General features: G+C 38.3%; 1 protein-coding gene and 1 long non-coding RNA gene across 5 annotated transcripts in view; one reads left to right on the top strand and one right to left on the bottom strand.

Annotated features, from left to right (window-relative positions):
* The window catches only part of KCNIP4 (potassium voltage-gated channel interacting protein 4), a 1,209,980-nt gene that overhangs the window by 329,719 nt on the left and 861,199 nt on the right, over nt 1-19,062 (top strand). The gene's annotated exons all lie outside the window — the stretch shown is intronic.
* The window catches only part of LOC111539025, a 38,304-nt gene continuing 24,244 nt past the window's right edge, over nt 5,003-19,062 (bottom strand). Inside the window, exons 2-3 of the long non-coding RNA XR_002730546.2 lie at nt 9,768-9,905; nt 5,003-5,390 (exon numbers count right to left, since the gene is read on the bottom strand). This is a non-coding gene — a long non-coding RNA (uncharacterized LOC111539025). The remainder of the gene's footprint in view (nt 5,391-9,767; nt 9,906-19,062) is intronic.

The following is a 19,062-nucleotide window of genomic DNA, read 5'->3' on the forward strand; positions in this document are numbered from 1 at the left end:
GGAAAAAAAAAGGAAGGAAGGAGGGAGGGAGGGAAGGAAGGAAGGAAGGAAGGAAGGAAGGAAGGAAGGAAGGAAGGAAGGAGGGAGGGAGGGAGGGAGGGAAGGAAGGAAGGAGGAAGGAAGGAAGGAAATATATAAATACAAATATAAAAAGAGAGAGAGGCCAGAAAAAGAAGGAGAAAGAGAGAATGCAAAAACCAAGAGCAAAGAATAATCTACTCTCCAACTAGAGAGGTAGCTCTTGATGTGCAAAGTCACTTGATTACTTTCTCATTTTGTTTACCTGCTAGATCAACGGTTCCTAAATTTTCATTATTTGGGGTACCACCTTCCTATTTTTTTGACATACCTAAGTACCAATTTTATATACTTGATTTCTTTAAATGGACTTTAAATCAATTGACTTATTTTTTAAAGGGAGTATTGTCCCAAACAGTAGTATCTATGAAATCACAGGCTCGAAGAGCTGTGTCTTTCCTTTTTGCTACCATTATACTGAATTTAGTTAAAACATCTACCCAAACTAGGAGCATTAAAAATTACCTTTGAGTATTTAGAGTACCACAGCAAACTGAATCGATGCCCATGTAAAACAAATGTATTCCTATTAAAGTCTGTTTTTGAATAGTGTGTTACTACCTTCAGCATCGTATGTACCATCAGTAGTATACAACCTATTACAATTTGGAAAATTCTGGACAACATGTTGCTTCTAAGGTCCTTTCTGTCACTTGTATGTTGGCTTCTGTAAAAGTTTTTGTTTTTTTAAAATAATTTTCTCAATACCTGTCAGGTAATTCAAACTCACAGAGGCCTGAAAGAACAAGTAACCTTTTTGAGTCCCTGTAGGATTTTGCTAATTTCAAAGACAGAGTTTAAAACTAATGATCAGAAGTCAAAGCGAGATTTCCTCTTCTTGCCTGGGGGTGTTTGAAACAGCCCAGATCCATAAAAAGGAGGAGATCAATTTCTGAACATGTTTATTTAGACAATAGAGGGTGGAATAAAACATTCCCTAATCCTAACTTCACAGAAGCTTTTCTCTTGATTGAAAATGGGTGCTTGTCATAAATATAAATATTGGATTAAGGAGGAATGGGAAACATTAAAGTAAAAAGCAGGAAAATCATTGTGAGCACTGGAGCAGAATAATTATTCTGTAATTTGTTTATGACTCATTTATGATTTATTACTTAAAATTACCAAAAGGCATTATGGTAGCATGTGGTTTAGGAATAAAGCTATAACACATTAGGGAAATTAAAGGAAAGCTTGTGTCTTCTAATTAAAAATGCAGCAATGATTGACATATTTATAGTCACATGTTGGTGTTTTTCCTCTTTGACATAATGTTTAAATTCATTTTGATTGCCATATTCTTTTCGGAAACAATGACCCACTTCTCTGTGATTCTCATAGCAGAGGGGCTACAGGAGGACCGTGTGCTTTGTAAAACTTTGTTTAATATTGAATTTTACTTTCTTACTATTTATTGATATTTACATTTTAAAAATTACTCTATTTCGTAATGTAAAACCATGGTAAAAGGAGGCACAATACACAACCTTTTAATTTTTTTATCAAATGACAGTTTTAGTAAAAGTACTTATAAACTCGAAGGTAACTATCAAGGCAGCTACATTTGCCTTACTAATGTGTGTATTCACTTAGATGTACTTAACTCTAGTAAGGGACCTCCCACATCACCCTTGGCCAAAGAATATTTTTAAGAACTTGTGTCACTTTGTACCTTCATGGATTCATTTAAATAAATATTTCAGGGAACTATCATGGAGTGAATTTTGTTCTCTAAAAACATATGTTGAAGTCCTGACAGTACTTCAAGATGTAATCTTATTTATAAATAAGATCATTAATTAATCAGCTAATTCATTAATTAGATGTAACATGTATTAAGATGAGGCCATACTGAAGCAGGGTAGGCTGTTAATTTCATATGACTGGTGTCCTTACAAGAAGAGAAGAAGAAATGCAGAGACAGGCAGGAGGGACACTATGTAACTGTGGAGAGCCAGAGATCTGAGTGATGCAACTGCAAGCCCAGAAAAATCTAGAACTGCCAGCAAACCACAGAAACTGGGAAGAGGCAAGGAAGGAGTCTCTCCACAGGTTTCAGAGAAAGGTTGGCCCTGCTGACACCTTGATTTTAGACATCTAACCTCTAACATGAGGAAACAGTAAATCTCTGTTTGTGTTGACTTGTTACGACAGCCCCAGGACACTAGTAGAGACACAGGGATGTGTTCAGGGCCTGTTGTAGACACTTGCAACACATCAGTAAACAATTCAGACAAAGACTTCTGCACCGGTGGTGCCGACATTCTCAAGAGGGAAGAGCAATCTGGAGATGTGTTAGATGGTAATAAAAAGTATCAGTCATGCACAGAAGAGGTGGGTGAGAGGGGAAGGATTGAAGGGTGCAATCATGAAAGATGTGGTCGGATAAAGGTAAGATTTGAGCCAAAATGTGAAGAAGTTAATGGTATCAGACTTGGAAAAACATTAGAGGAAGAACACCTCAGGGAATAGGAGACCCTAAGTGCAAAGCCTGAAGGCTGGAGCATGATGAAGATGCAAGAGGAAGGGCAGAAGGAGCTGAGACAAGGGCAGTGACTGGGGAGCCAGAGCTTGTAGGGCCTTGTGTGATTTTTTGCTCAAAGAAATAGGGAACCATTGGAGGCCAAAGCAGAGGCATGACATGGTCTGACCTACTTTTAAAAGAATCACATTTGTTTCTGTGTTCAGAATAGACTGTAAAGGGCAAGGATAGAAACCAGAGGACAAATTCACAGGCTATTTTCACAATTCAGGCAAGAGACAAGGATTGTTCAGAGCAAAGTGGTGGCCATGGAGAGATTGCAGAATGGTTGCATTATAGAAGGAGCCTCAAGATAGAATCAAGAAGATTTCCTGGAAAATTGGATGTGGGATGTGAGAGAACAAGAGGAGTAAAGAATGATTCCTAGACTTTTGTCCTCTGAAAGAATAAAGCGGCAGTCATCTAAAATATGGAAGCAGATTAAGGAATGGAGCAGGAATAGCTTCCATTTTAGAGATGTACTTTATTTTTCTTATCAATTCTCTATTTTCAAGTTTTGTCTATTTCATTGTTTGGTGTCTAGAATATTTCTTACTTTTATATGACTTTTTTTTTTTTTTTTTTTGAGACAGAGTTTTGCCCTGTTGCCCAGGCTGGAGTGCAGTGGTGCTATCTCTGCTCACTGCAAACTCCACCTCCCAGGTTCACGCCATTCTCCTGCCTCAACCTCTGGAGTAGCTGGGACTACAGGTGCCCACCACCATGCCCGGCTAGTGTTTTTGTATTTTTTAGTAGGGATGGGGTTTCACCATATTAGTCAGCATGGTCTCGATCTCCTGACCTCGTGATCTGCCCACCTCAGCCTCCCAAAGTGCTGAGATTACAGGCGTGAGCCACCGCGCCCGGCCCTATATGATGTATGTTTTTAAAGTTATTTCTAGTTTCTTTTACTCTGATCATTAATTCTTTTCTTTTCCTTTGATTTATTTTTATTGTATCACTGAAAGATTTTCCTGATTTTTCTACCTCCACTCCTTTCCCTCCTTCTTTCATCCTTTCTTTCTATTATACTACTCTTAACTTCCTAGTTTTTAAGCAGGAAAGCCTATGCCATAGATGCCAACCACACTCAGAAAGAGACAGTCTAATCCTCTATTTCCAGAAATAGGTTGCTCTACTTCAGAGCAGATGACTCATGTGAGAGTTGCAGGATGGCCTCAGAGGGTGCCACATGTGCAGTAAAACCAATGGCTGTGTGCCTTTAAGATCACTCCATGGAACTGGCTCCAGAGTTTGCTTCTGGATAATGAAGACTCCTTTCCCAGAATATGCCCATAGGCGTCCTACAATGGATTCCTGACTTGTCAGCTTTTTTGGTGGGTTTTAAAATGCATGTCTGTAAGAGATTTAGATGATATATATTTAGATTTAGATTATACATATATGAGCCATAAATATATAAATTTATCTATATCAACTTAAATTATATATATAGCTTAAATGTGTATATTTAAGCTATAATGTATAATTTTAATTTAATGTAATTTTAATGTATAATTTTATTTTATATGTAATGTATATTTGATTTACTATACATTAAATGCAAGCTATATTATAGATTAATTTAAGCTATATATATTATATGTGTGTGTGTGTATATATAGCTCAATATTTAAGGGTTTATTTTCCCTTTATCTTTCCAGCTGGGAGGAGGGAAATAGTCTAGTGAAGGTAGGGGTGCATTCATTTTCTCCTAGCTTTGGAACTGCTATTAAGCTGTTGAGCTTGTTTGACCAGAAAATTCTTTCTGGCCTGGTTTTACACCCTGGAAGTTTGTACAGCATATGCCTAAATACTTGTATCTCTCATGTCAAGAGGCATGTTGTCTGCATGAATAAAATTCACTCTCTAATAATCTTTTCAGTTTGGATTCATTCTACTCAGCTAAACACTGAATTGATTTTTTCTGACCAGCAGAATTTTTTTTTTTTTTTTTTTTTGAGATAGAGTCTCACTGTCTCACCCAGGCTGGAGTGCAGTGGTGAGATCTCAGCTCACTGCAACCTCCATCTCCTGAGTTTAAGTTTTTGCCTCAGCCTCTTGCATAGCTGGTATTACAGGTGCACGCTACCACACCTGGCTAATTTTTGTTTGTTTGTTTGTTTGTTTGTTTGTTTGTATTTTTAGTAGAGACAGGGTTTCACCATTTGGCCAGGCTGCTTGAACACCTGACCTCAGGTGATCTGCCCACTTCGACCTCCCACAGTGCTGGGCTTACAGGCATGAGCCACTGCACTCGCCTGGCCACCAGAATAAATGAAAGCATTGATGGGCCCTACCTGGATCCATTGAGGAACAGAAGAATTGTTTCCCTGTAAAATATTTTTCTAGAGACACATGTAAATAAATGCATGGAACATTTCTTACCACGTACACTTATGAGAACATGCGGGTCATATTTAAGGGTACTACCTGGACAACATGAAGGGGTTTTGAGATTATTTTAGGGTTAGTGTATATTCATGTCTTAGTTATCTATTACCACATAATAAATTACCTCAAAATTTAGTGGCTTAAAACAACAATAAGCATTTAGTATCTCACAGCTCTTCTGTGGATCAGGGATTCAGGAACTTAATTGTGTTCTTCTGGCCAGGGGTCTCTCATGAGGTTGCCACGTAAAGGCTTTAGAGAGTCTGCATTCATGATCAAAGTAGCTTATTTATATGGCCAGTTGGTGCTGGCTGTCGGCAGGAGGTCTTAGCTTCTCTCCATGTGAACTGCTCCATAAGGCTGCTTGAATGTCGTCATGCGTAGTGGCCCACAAAGACTGAACCAAGAGAACAAACAAGGCAGAAGCTAAAATTTCTTTGATAACTCAGCCTCTGATGACACATGCTGCCATTTCTACAATGTCCTGTTGGTTAACACATATCAGCCCTATTGAATGTGGTAGTAGGCTGTCCAAGGGCATGGGTGTAGGAGGCTGGCTCATGTTGGGGGCATGACTGCAACAGTATACCATAATGAATACACTGGATTGTGGAAGAAATATCAATTACTCCCTCATTTTCCAACTTGGTGGAGTGGCTGCTAATCCAACAGGTACTCAAGATTAGACTGATGCAACCAGGGTCTCAGAATATTAACAGGGCCTTTTTCTCTCTACATACCTTTGAACGGCCTACTTATACATTCTTTCCCTGATGTCTATTAAAACTAAGAACGATATTACCTCTATTAAAAGGAAGATTTTTCTGATATCCCCAAGTCAGGTTACAACTCCTCTGTTTCTGCATAATACTGTTTACATAGTGCTTCTTATAACTTGCACTTAACACATTGCATTGTGATTACTTTGCCCTCTATCAAGCTGCCCGCTGTGCTTGAAGCCATTGGCTTGGATTAAAAGTGACAGTATTATTGAAGATTTTGCTGAATTAATCAGCCTTGATTTTGCATGTCCATTTCTGCCCCATCTGTTTAATGAATAATTGATCTGTCAAACAAAATACTAGCTTTTTATTAAATAGCCATATCATATTAGATGCCAACGTAGAGTATGCCAATGCGGCTTAATTGTTTTCATCAAATGCATTGTCTCTTTAATTAAATTAAGTATCCACTCCAGACAACTGAAAAAGCCAGACATCTTTAAAATTCCGTGATTCAATGACTTGAGGGTTCAACCCCAACCAGTGCAATTTCTTTTGAGATTGAGTCTTGCTGTATCGCCCAGACAAGTTTCAAACTTCTGGACTCAAGCGATTCCCCAGCCTCAGCCTCCTGAGTAGCTGGGACTACAGGCATCTGCCACCGAGTGTGATGTTATTAACATCCCAGTTTTCTATACAAAAACTTTGTTTCTTTTTCACTTTGATGGCATACTACGGAATGCAACCCAGCTCCATTTGTTCAGTGCACATAATATTTCAACGATGCTGTATTCTAACAACCAATTTCAGCCTAAAATGAAATAAAACAGAAAAACCTCCTTTTTCTAAAAAAAAATCAATCTTGTTTTCTACTACAACATAAATAAAATGAAAGTGGAACATTCAATTCTAACTCTGACTTGAGAGGCGTATATCCTACACTTTGAGGCATTGTTATTAAAAAGGCAATAATAATGTCTTCACTTTAATGGATTATTGGCTGTTCTAAAGTCTGTCTCATAACTAAGAAAAAGTTAGATCATTGAGAAAAGGGAAAACATGCCGTTTCTCTAAGTTCATCTTACCGAGAATGCAAACAGTGATCCTAATCTTTATCTTAACATGTAATGCTTGGAGGCATTGGATTCTTCCATGGTTGATCTTGTACCCTTCTGTCTCTCTAACTATACCTCCAGGTTTGAGTTGGTCCAACAAAAGCCTAATGACATTGAAGAATGTTATCCCCCACCCCTCCAAAAAATGTATGGTACGTCTGTATGGCTGTTCATGGGATTACAGAATGAAGAGTGAAAGCACCTCTCGCCATGATGAAAGGGAAAAAACAAACAAGCAAACAAAAAAACCCCTTAAACCAGGTGAAGAGATAGAGTTGATATTGGTGGCTATATATTTGTCTTCATCAATGTTAACAAACCAGGGCATGACACTGTTAATTCCTTAATTGCTCACTGACATGATTTGGCTGTGTCCCCACCCAAATCTCGTCTTAAATTGTAATCTCCGTAATCCCCATGTATCTAAGGAGAGACTTGGTGGGAGGTGATTGGATCATGGAGGTGGCTTCCCTCATGCTGTTCTTGAGAGAGTGAGTGAGTTCTTATAAGATCTGATGGTTTTACAAGGGGCTCTTCTCCTTTCACTCTTCTTCTCTCTCTCACCTGCTGTCATCTAATATGCACACATATGTTTATTGCGGCACTGTTCACAATAGCAAAGTCTCGGAATCAATGATAGACTGGATAAAGAAAATGTGTCACATATACACCATGGAATACTATACAGTCATAAAAAAAGGATGAGTTCATGTCCTTTGTAGGGACATGGAAGAAGCGGGAAACCATCATTCTCAGCAAACTAACACAAGAACAGAAAACCAAACACCACATGTTCTCACTCATAAGTGGGAGCTGAACAGTGAGAACACATGGACTCAGGGAGGAGAACATCACACACTGGGGCCTATGGGGGTGGGGGACTAGGGGAGGGATAGCATTAGGAGAAATATCTAATGTAGATGATGAGTTGATGGGTGTAGCAAATCCCCATGGCACATGTATACCTGTGTAACAAATCTGCACGTTCTGCACATGTACTCCAGAGCTTAAAGTATAATTAAAAAAAAAAAAAAAAAAAAAAAAAAAAAAGATGTGCCTCTTTCCCTTTCACCATGTGTGTAAGTTTCCTGAGGCCTCACCAGCAATGCAGAACTGTGAGTCAATTAAACTTCTTCCTTTTATAAATTATCCAGTCTCGGGTTTTTCTTTGTAGCAGTATGAAAATGTATGAATATACTCATTTACACAAATGACTTCATATTCTCACTGGTGGTTTTATGTATTCTGATATATATATATATTTAATTTCTTAGAGCTAAAATCCCTAATGTGAATTTTGATTGTGTTTTTCCTCTGTGTTATGGGCTGAATTGTGTCATCCTCCCCCATAAAAAGAAAGGTTATTATATGTTCCAGTACCTCAAATGCAACCATATTTGTATAATGGGACTTACAGAGTTAAATTGAATTGAAGTCATTAGTGTGGACCCTCAGCCAGTATCACTGCTCTCCTCATAAGAAGATAAAATTTGGATACAGACATGGAAATAAGGAAAACAATGTGAAGACAAAGGGAGAAGACTGGCCATCTTCAAGCCAAGGAGAAAGGTCTGGAATAGATCATTCCTCATAGTCTGCAGAAGTAACCTATCCCACTGACACCTTGATCTTGGACTTCTAGCCTCCAGAACCATGTGAAAATAAATTTCTGCTGGTTTGTTCACTCAGTCTGTAGTGTTTTGTTATAGTAGCCATAGCAAGCTTAAAAATTGCCCTAAAGGTGCGACCTGTTATAACCTGCCACTGAAAAGTAGTTCATAGTCAAAATGGTTTTATAATCTAAAGACAGCAGGAGAAGTATCCCTAAGATAGCAGGAGAAGTATCTCCTAAATATAACAGTTTCTGCCTGTTTCCCGAATATCAGAGTAGGTATGACAAGAATATTCCTGGTGTGGCATGAGGAATAGTAGAAATGAGATAATATTTCAATTCAGATAGTATTCGATCTTCAGCAGCATCAAGACATTCATCTAATAAAATCTGTCTTACAAAGATTTGTGAGTATTATATGTGATAACCACAAGAATACCTAGAGTAACACAGTATTAGCACATAGTAGGGTGCTCACTACATGTTCGTGTTCTCCCATCAGTTTGTAATCAAGTAGAACTCGCAGATTATTTTTCTGCTGTTCTTTTACCTCACCTCACTAGTCTGTGTCCCTAATTCAAGGAAGAAACCTTCGTCTCTTTTCTCTATTTTCCGTGAGGATATCTTCTTAAGAAATATCATCTTCACTGTGATTACTTGTTGCTCTAATTTTTAAAGATCCCCTTCAAATCTAGTCCTAGCAAATTTTTCTATCTTCAGAGGCGTCTGAATTAATGAGTATGCCCTGTAGTCAGCAATTCAGATCTTTGATTAAAAATAGACATACAGGCTGTCCTTGTTTTTGCACAGAACCATATTAACTGTAACTCATGCGAAGTGAGGAATTGGTCAGTATGAATGAATTCGTTTAACATAATGCTGATACTGTGCAAAGCATGGACTACCCGTAAGATTTAAAGAGATGCCCTTCAATTTATTTTCCTGTATTGTGGTTGACCAATACATAATATCCGTATGCCTTATTCAAACACACATACATACAATACATACACAGAAACACACCCATACTTTTATTCAAAATGTATTTTTCTTATTATTCACAAGCACATACTTGCTTTTCTATTTACTTGAAATGATTTCTCCTATACATACCTGTGCCTCCTATTAAACTCCCTGCATACTTCAGAGTTCAAATTGAACATAATCTCTTGGTGGAGGTCTTTTACTAAATTCTCCCAGGAAAGTCAGTTTATCTCTCATCAGTTCTCCTAGTATTTTCAGTATGTCTTAATATGGATGAAATGGATCACCTTTGGCTGGTCAGTGATGAGGCTGCATTTTGGCTGTGAGGAAGCACCACCTACCTCCAGTCTGTGTGCTCCGTTTTCAATTGTTTTCAATTGCTGCATTCTTGGAGTGCATTTGGGCCATTACAGACTGTTCAAGGATGCTAAAAGAGATGCCCAGCCATATGCCTTGATTTTCTTTGAGAACTAGGGAGTCTGTGGGAGAAAATTAGAAGCAAAAATTTCAGACATATGTAGACCTAATGACCCTGATGGGCTGGAGTACAAGAGGCAGTGCTTGACTGACTCATGTTCTGCAGTGATGCCTATACCTTAATCTCTAGATTCTGTGAGTATTGCATGTTATATTACATGGCAAAAACGACCTGGCAGATGTGATGAAGGCTATGGACCTCAATATGGGGAGATGATCCTGGTGGCCCCAATGTAATCACATGAATTCTTAAAAGCAGAAGAGGAACACAGAAGAGTCAGAGAAGTATGATGTGAGAAGGACTCAGCAACCATTGATGCCTTTGAAAATGGAGGAAGGAGACACAAGCCAAGGAATGCAGGTAGTTTCTAGAATCTGAGAATGGTCCTTAGCTGACATCAAAGAAATGTGGATTTCAATTGCACAGCACAAGGAACAAAGCTCAGCCAGTAGCCTGAATGAGCAAGAACAAAGACATTCCTCTAGAGCTTTCAGAAAGTAAGGCAGCCCAGCAGACACATGTATATCAGGTTTGTGAGATCATAAACAGAGACGTGGCAGTGACCACTGGACTTCTGATCTATAGAAAATGTGAGACAATAAATTTGTGTTTCTTTAAGCTTCTAAGGTTGTAGTAATTAGTAATGGAAGAATACAGAGGGAATAGAAAGGGAATATAGAGGAGAAAGGGAAATGTCTGTAATAAGGACCATCATGAAAAAAAACACAACAATAAAGCGTTTAAGAGAAAAGCACCGTGAGTAAAAGTCTTGCAGAGCAGGGCAAGCCTTAGCATCCAGGCCTGAATTATAACCTGGAAGATATCCCAAGAACCTTGAATGTCTGTATACATATGTCACCTGCAGCATCTCAGCTCCCCAGTTCTCAGGAGCCTGTTTATCTTGTGAAGAAGATGATTGTGGAACAGTGGAAATCACTGTGTTACTACGGAGTCCACCAGCTGTGCTAGGTGACTATGTTCCGAAAAATCTAGGGTAAGCATAGGTTTTTCTGTGACCTGTAAGAAAAGGAGGCAGATGCAAGTTGGAGAGACCAGCAGTACCGTGGACAGTGGCTTGCATGGCATCTTAGGCCTACTTAATGCTAGACTTCAAAGGAGCAGGACTAAGAAAACTGGCAGAGCTGCAGATAAACATTATGCTTATATGTGAGAAGCTCTCCCCATGCAAGGATTCCCGGAGGCCCAGAGTGAATGAATGGCTGGGGAGATCCTGGGATCAAAGCAGGTGCTTTCTAATAGTGTCCACCTGATTTGATCCTGGAATCTCTTGAGCTATTCATTCATTTTGGGAATTTGGAGTGTAGACATGTTAGGAAGCACTTTAAGTGTCTATTCTTGATAACTGAAGTCAGATTCTCCTAAGTCTGAAGCTTGTAGGCATTCATCATATATTTAATAATTTTATCTTCTATCTTGGTAAAGTAGGTGGACATTGGAATTGTTCATTTTAGTTGAGTACTTGTGCAGTTCTAAGCACATTTCATAAATTGACACATTATTCCTTAGAAGAACCTTCTGAGATAGGCATTATTCACTGTGGTTTACAATTGAGGAAACTGAGGCATGGAGAGACTGTATCATTAGCCCACAGTTGCAGTTAGTATGTGGTGGCATTGGGATTGAATCTAGACAATATGGCTCCAGACACCATATTTCTCACAGCTGTTGTGATAGACAGAATGAAAGCACCCCAAGGTGACCACATCTTAATTCACGGACCCTACTAATATATTTTGCTACACGGCAAAGAAAAATAAAGTTGTAAATTTTTGACATTAAGATAGGCAGATTTTCCTGGGTTATATGTGGGGAACCCACGAAATCACAAGGGTCCTAAGGAGTGGAGGAGTGAGTCAGAGGGAAGATTGGAGTAATACGATATGAGAACTCAGTTCACCATTTCACCGTTGATGGCTTTCAACATGGAAGGCATGCAGAAGCCAGAGAATGCAGGCAGCATCAAAAACAAGTCAGGAGTTTGTGACCAGCCTGGCCAACATGGTGAAACCCCATCTCTACTAAAAATACAAAAATTAGCCAGATTTAGTGATGCACACCTGTTATCCCAGCTACTCGGGAGGCTGAGGCAGGAGAATCGATTGAACCCAGGAGGCAGAGGTTGAAGTTGAGCCGAGATTGTGCCATTGCATTCCAGCCTGAGCAATAGAGCAAGACTCCGTCTCAAAAAAAAAAAGCACAGAAACTAACTCTTTCCCTAGAGCATTGGGAAAGCAGCACAGGCCTGCTGACACCTTGATTTCAATCCAGTGAGACCCACATCAGACTTCTGACCTCTAGAGCTAGAAGGTAATACATTTGCAATTTTGGAAGCCACTAAGTTTGTGGTAATTTGGTACAGCAGCAATAGAAAACTAATGACTGCTGACTACTGTTTGGATTCTCAGAAAGATAACTCTCTTCCTCTCCATCCATCCTCAGTGATATGTTAAAAGGATCCTGTTTGCCACACATATCGTGTCTCAATGTTATTTTCCTATCGCCACGACCACCTTCACTCTCTGATCGAATTATCACTATTTAGAAATTATGAAGCTGCCATTGCCAGAAATATCCTTTCTCTGAGTTCCCATATCTGGATGGCCACCACCCCAAGCTGCCCTCCAAATAATATAATTCTCTCTCTGGCCATCCAGGCATAGGTTCAATTCCCCAGTAAGATTGTTCAGAGTACTGAATTTAATGCTTAAGGCATTTCTCATTCTTTCTACATATTTTTTTCCTGTCCAAAGAGAAAACAACAGAAGGAAGGAAACCTATCGGCCACCATTTCTAAGACAACAAAGGATGGTTTTTTTTCTGTCTGGGAGAAGACTCCCTCAACTTCCATCGAACTCGGAGTCACTAACTCCTCCTCCCACCCCATTTTTTGGATGGTGGTCAGGGAATGGTTAACTATCTTTGTTTACATGTGAAAACCAATTTAGTTTTAGTCAATAAAATAACCATTGTAGGCCAGGCATGGTGGCTCACACCTGTAATTCCAGCACTTTGGGAGGCCGAGGCGGGTGACCACCTGAGGTTAGGAGTTCGAGACCAGCCTGGCCAACATGGTGAAATCCCATCTCTATTAAAAATACAAAAATTAGCCGGGTGTGGTGGCAGGCACCTATAGTACCAGCTACTCTAGAGGCTGAGGCAGGAGAATCGCTTGAACCTGGGAGGCAAAGGTTGCAGTGAGCCGAGATCACACCACTGCTCTCCAACCTGGGTGACAGAGCAAGACTCCGTCTCAAAAATAAAGTTGTAAAAAGGAATATTAAAAATAGAATGTTTTGAGATTGGGCATATTGGTCTCACCCTAGAAGCTTTATGACAGAGCGAGGCACAAGAATGAAGCATCCAATGATCCTCAATAAGGACTCACTTTAAAAATGTACTTGCCTTGCCTCATTGACTTTGAGGAGGAGCCTATAGCCTCCAAGGAAAGTTTATGTACCTTTGAGCCATAGTGTTTTTTAGCCTTTTCCAATCTGCCAAGAGTGAAAATGAGGATCTCAGGAGTCTGCTGTTTCTGACAGCGTCTACAGCAAACCAGATGGCATTGTCCCTTGCAATGGCTAGTGTTCATGTTTATGTCATCCTTGGTCTCTTAGCTTCTGAGCTGTAGGTCAATAGTTTTACTCATTTCAACGTGGACTACACTTGCATTTTAGTGACCAGCCCAGCAAGAATCCCACCAAAGAAGGCTTGCCGTTCTACTCCCAGAAACACCCCAGGGTCCTTTTAAGTTCAGAAAACGCCAAAGAACAACACTTTCACTAGACTTAACTGTCCCTTTACACTGAAAATGTCCTAATACATTTGGAAACCTAAAGCGAAGTAATCTGACCTCTTGGAGGCTTTTGAATTAATTGGTCAAAGTGAGAAAGATGTTCCACTCAGCTACTTTACTTTTCTAGTTTGTCTTCCAATATCTTTGTCCCACAGTGACTTTCAAAAGAATTGCTTGAATTTGTCTAAATTTAGTGTACCAAAAAAAGGATATCACATCTCATCCTAACTTCTTCAGACAAATAGCATCCAATTTATATTTTTCAGAGGTAGTCCATGTAAAAGATGGCCTTATCTTAAATATAGCCGATCTATGAAACTCTGTATGGAAATAAAAGATTAACGAAGGTTATTTTTCACTCTTAAACAAAAATTTCCAATAGCAAATAATCCTGCAATTTGCCAAGGTCCCATTTATACCTGCCATTTGAGGAGCAAAAGATATTGTGCTAAACAAGATAGAGGTGGTGTTACTTTATATTACTGTATTACAATGTTTAATAACTGAAATCACACGACCCTAAGTAAAAATTCTGGTTCCTAAAATTATTAGCTGAGCAAACATGATCAGGTTCCTTAAATTCCTTTACCCCATTTTCTAGAGTTTCTTTATCTATAAGTGGATAGCAAGAGCAACTACCACACAGGATGATTTATGTACCGCAAAAAGTAGGCATCATCGGGTTCTCTTAGGTTTCTAAATAATTTATTGGTCTTTAAGCAAAGGACTCCACATCTGCATTGCAACAGTAGATACTGCCATTTCATTAACGCTAATTATGTGTAGTAATAGAAGGTATATTATTCAAAAATTAATATATTTTACTTCATTTTGAGGTAACTCTCTAACTTAATCAAGCTTTTCTATTCACTAAATCATTTTTATAAAAGTAAAACCTAAAATTTATAATTGATGAATGAAAAAAAAATCTTAGATTTCCCATTACTGAGCAGAAGTCTACTAAAACTTCAACTTAAAATCACAAGTCTATCAGTTACTTGATTATATTATATTTTGATTAAAATATATTTTAAACTACAATACAAGACTATCACTCTACTAGATTAAATTTGTTTAAGCCTCTCAGAAACATAAATTGCCTAAATGTACAAATCCTTAGACATGAGAATCCAGTTCTATAATTTCAAATATTATAGTTTTGATTTTGTTAAATCTTTTTGTTTGTGATTTTTCATCTGGGGTTGAAAGACACATCGCTAGTCAGACAGTTCATTAGCATTAATTTAACTGGGGTTATTTTTATCATTGCTACTTACTTTTAATTTTCTTAAGATTGGAAGATTCATGGCCACTCAGGCAATTGCCTTTCCAAATAACAGAAGTTGGACCCAGTGATTTTAGTTTAGCCAGCAAGGTACCTGGAGCTGCAGATATTGTGGGCTTCAAAATTTTCAAAAGTAATTGGCCTTTTACTTTATGAAATGTAATATCTTACCTGCTTTCATTTCTCAACCAGCTAAAACATTTGACTGGATTTTGCACTTTTTTCTTTGCATATGAAGTCTTACATCCTTTATTTCCTTGCTTTCCTCCCTTCTTTCCTTTCTTTCTTCTTTCTCTTCTTCCTCCTCTTTTTCTTTCCCACACAGTCGTGCAAATACTCAAAAAGTCTGAATAAATTTTAACTATCTCTACGATCTCTTATGGCTGTATGTGACTTGCAGATACAACTTCACTTCAAGGTCATTTTACAGACACAGCAGAGGATTCAAAACACAAAATTTAGAAAACTAGAGCAACTGCAAAGTTAGTAAATAAATGCTTAAATAGGCTTATTCATCCATGTAATGAAGGAGTGATAAAACATGTTTTAAAGCTCTTTGGCAAAATCAGCAGAGGAGAGAAATAATCATGAGTCTTATAAGTATTGTTAAAAGTTGTTTTTCCCCCCAAAAGAAATACATTGGATAAAACTGCCAAAAAGGCATAGATAATCAAAACTGAATAGATACGTAGATGCAAGCAAATACTTAAGAATTATAGGAATGTATATAAACATGGACATTATATCTTATTCGTTAGTGTTTCATGAAATTTTAAATGGCAAAATTCAAATTCAATGATTAGTTTCCCATAATCTTTATTTCTTTAATTAAAAAGAGACTTAAAGTACCTCCCTTGAACTAAGCATTATATTTGAATTGCTTCATACTCCTCCTTCTTTATTCTGAACCTATCAATTTAGGTAAGTACAGTTACAGGCGTGCATAAATAAAAAAGATGAGTACCCACAGCTACAGTTGCAGCTACAATTGTTGCATCAGCAGTAAATTACCAAATATATTTAAAATATATTCTGAGCAATATAAGGATTAATTATATGTAATTTATTTGAATCATTGTACTTGAAGATTATTCATACTTTACGTGTGTGTATCTTTCTATACATGTGAAAAGTCAACACACACACATACAATGAGAGACTTGAGTTCAGCTTATTTATTAGTCTGAAGGCTATATCACTCTGATCATCACTGTTCTCACATCTTATCTACACTCTGATACGGGCAGCAGCAGATTTATTTGTTCTTTCAGGATACATTTATTGAGTATCTACTGCCCCTGGAGAACCATGATATATGCAGAGGATCCTAAGTTGAATAAGATTCAGTCTTTACTCCAAGGAGGTCTAATTTGGGAGAAGGGCATGCAAGCAAATAATTATGACGCAGTTTGATGCTGTAATGAGACATGGAGCAAGGCAAACCTAGATGTTATCAATGCTGTTTGGGGTGAAAGAGGACTTCCCAGCAGAAGAGTTATTTGAACTAAGTGTTGAAGAATATTCTAGAGCCTAGCAAGTAGTCAGTGCCCAAGGTTGAAGAAGCCTATTTGAAGCAGAAGGAACAACATAAGCAAAGCCATTGAGACATTCAGCAAATGCTTATTGAACTAGTGTTCTGTGCCAGGAAATGGTGTGCTTACAGTTGAGTGGGGGAGGGGCATGACTATATTAGTAAACTAATTAATTCAGGTGATTTTGCTAAGTGAGAGATGCATGAAGAAAATAATGCACAGTAAAGTAACAAAGAAATATGGGGAGGACACTCAGCGTTTGATAGTGTGGTCAAGGAGAGCTTCTCCGAGGAGGTGACAATTGAGTCCTCAATAAGGATAAGAACCAGCCATGCATAAGCATGGAGGAAAAGGTACAGAAGGGTTCTGAGAGCAAAGTTCCTAAAGCAGAAATGAGCTTGACTCATGTGAGGATCAGGAAGGTCAGTTTGGTTGGAGTGATTTGAAAGAGTGGGAGGATGGAAGGAGAGGAGGGACAGAGGGTAGGCAGGAATCAGATCATAAAAGACCTTATAGACCAATGGATGGAATGTGAACATCCATCCAGTGCAGCAGGAAGCCACTGGAGAGCCAAATAGAGGACTGACATGATCTTTTATTTTATCAAAATTAACTTAGGGGGTTGGGTGGAGGACATGTTTAGGGGATGAGAAAGGGGAAAGGCGAGTCTCTTACAGAGGTGCAGAAAAAACATCATGGTGATTTAAGTTGGAGTGGTCGAGGCCAGAAGCAGAACAGCGCATTTGGAGCACTGTAAGTACTTATTATAGCTGGAGATATAGATATATATATATGTATATGTATTTATATATATAATTTTGATTGTATACATGGAATGAGATGGAGATGGAGATTAGTTGGGATAAATTGGCAGTCTCCAGGTTATAAATGCATTTTTTAATTGCATGGTTGTTGAAATTGATTCTTTTGGCAATGTGAAAACATTGAAGTGTTTTAAGGAGAAAAGAAAAGCAATGGCATAATCAGGTTTGGTTTTATGACAGTTTGGACTGCAGCAATGTGAAGAAGGAATTGAGAGGAGGGAGATTAGAGCTAGGAAGCCCAGATAGAACCCTAGGACACTGGTGCCTGTGAGAACGGTTGGGGGATTAAATGAAGGGATGTGTGGTAAGCATAAAGGGATCTAGGATGACATCCAGTTTTTATTGTTGCTGTTTATTTAACATTAGTGACTGGATTAGTGATGGCACCCATTAGTAAGATTTTTTTAAATGCCAAAAGGGGATCAGGTTTGTTTGTGAAATTGGATTTGGGATCTTTGTGGGATTTGCAAGGGGAGATGTCTATTAGCCAGTAGCTGAGCAAGAAGAGATGAGTCTAGGCTAGAAATCCAATTTTATAGATGTAGCAAGGAGCTCATACTCATACACAAGTATTCTTGATGGAAATGAAATGCAGCATGGGTATTGGAGGATGTCTATCCAAGTGTCAAGTCAGAGGAATAGCTCACAACCATGGAGGAATCAAACGTGTTATAAACACATGCAGAGCATGAGTGTTCACCAGTACTAGGTCAAGATTCTAGGCACGGCTGGGAAATAAGAAGAGCTTTAAGAGAAGTTGATTATTGGATACAAGTATACACAGTTAGATAGGAGAAATGATAACTGGTATTCAACTGATCAGTAGGATGACTATAGTTTATGCTAATCTATTGTACATTTCAAAATAGCTAGAAGAGAATAATTTGAATATTTCTCAAATAAAAAAGATATTTAAGGTGATGAATAACCCAATTATACCAATTTATACATTGTATGAATGTATCAAATCACATGTACCCCCAAAATATGTACATCTATTATGCATCAATTAAAACATTAAAACTTTAGTTCTATACAGATTTAAAATCTTAATAATGTCAGCAATTAAGAAAGTATGGGCAGCTTTGTTCCAAATGTAAATTGTTTTGGATCAGGGATCATCTAGGTACAAAATAGAAGAGACTGTTACAAGTTGATATTAAGTGAACATTTTGGCTCAGCGTAAAAGCTTTTGTATTGTTTACCTGCTTTAGGGAGGAAGCCATACCTCAGCATCACCAAGCCTGGCCCTTGCAGTGGACCGAGTAGGAGGACTTGGTTAGCAGAGAGAGTAAGGGAATGAAGAAAGAGGCAGTTTGAAACAGTTTTATTTACATCAATATTTCTTAAGATGTCATCTGAGGACCACCTGCAACAGAATCACTAAGGATTTTTGTTGAAAATGATATTTATTACTGAATCCAACCCAGGTCTACTGAATCAAAATCCCTGAGAATGGGGCTGTGCCTCTATTGTCATCAAGTCATATATTTAGTACTCCCTACAACTTCCTTTGGGCCTGCCCCCAATGTTTATAGGTTATCTCCAAATCGTGGCTTCTTAAACTCAATTCTCCTGGCATCCAGAACAATTCACCTTTGGTAGGTAAACAAAGTACGTTAATACAGAATACAGCAGTCAGCTTGGTCAGAGCGAGTCTGCTTAGGACTATTATTGAGCTCACACCTAAAATACAGATCTGA

This window comes from Piliocolobus tephrosceles, chromosome 3, assembly GCF_002776525.5.
Source record: "Piliocolobus tephrosceles isolate RC106 chromosome 3, ASM277652v3, whole genome shotgun sequence".
NCBI classification, from domain to species: Eukaryota; Metazoa; Chordata; class Mammalia; order Primates; family Cercopithecidae; genus Piliocolobus; species Piliocolobus tephrosceles.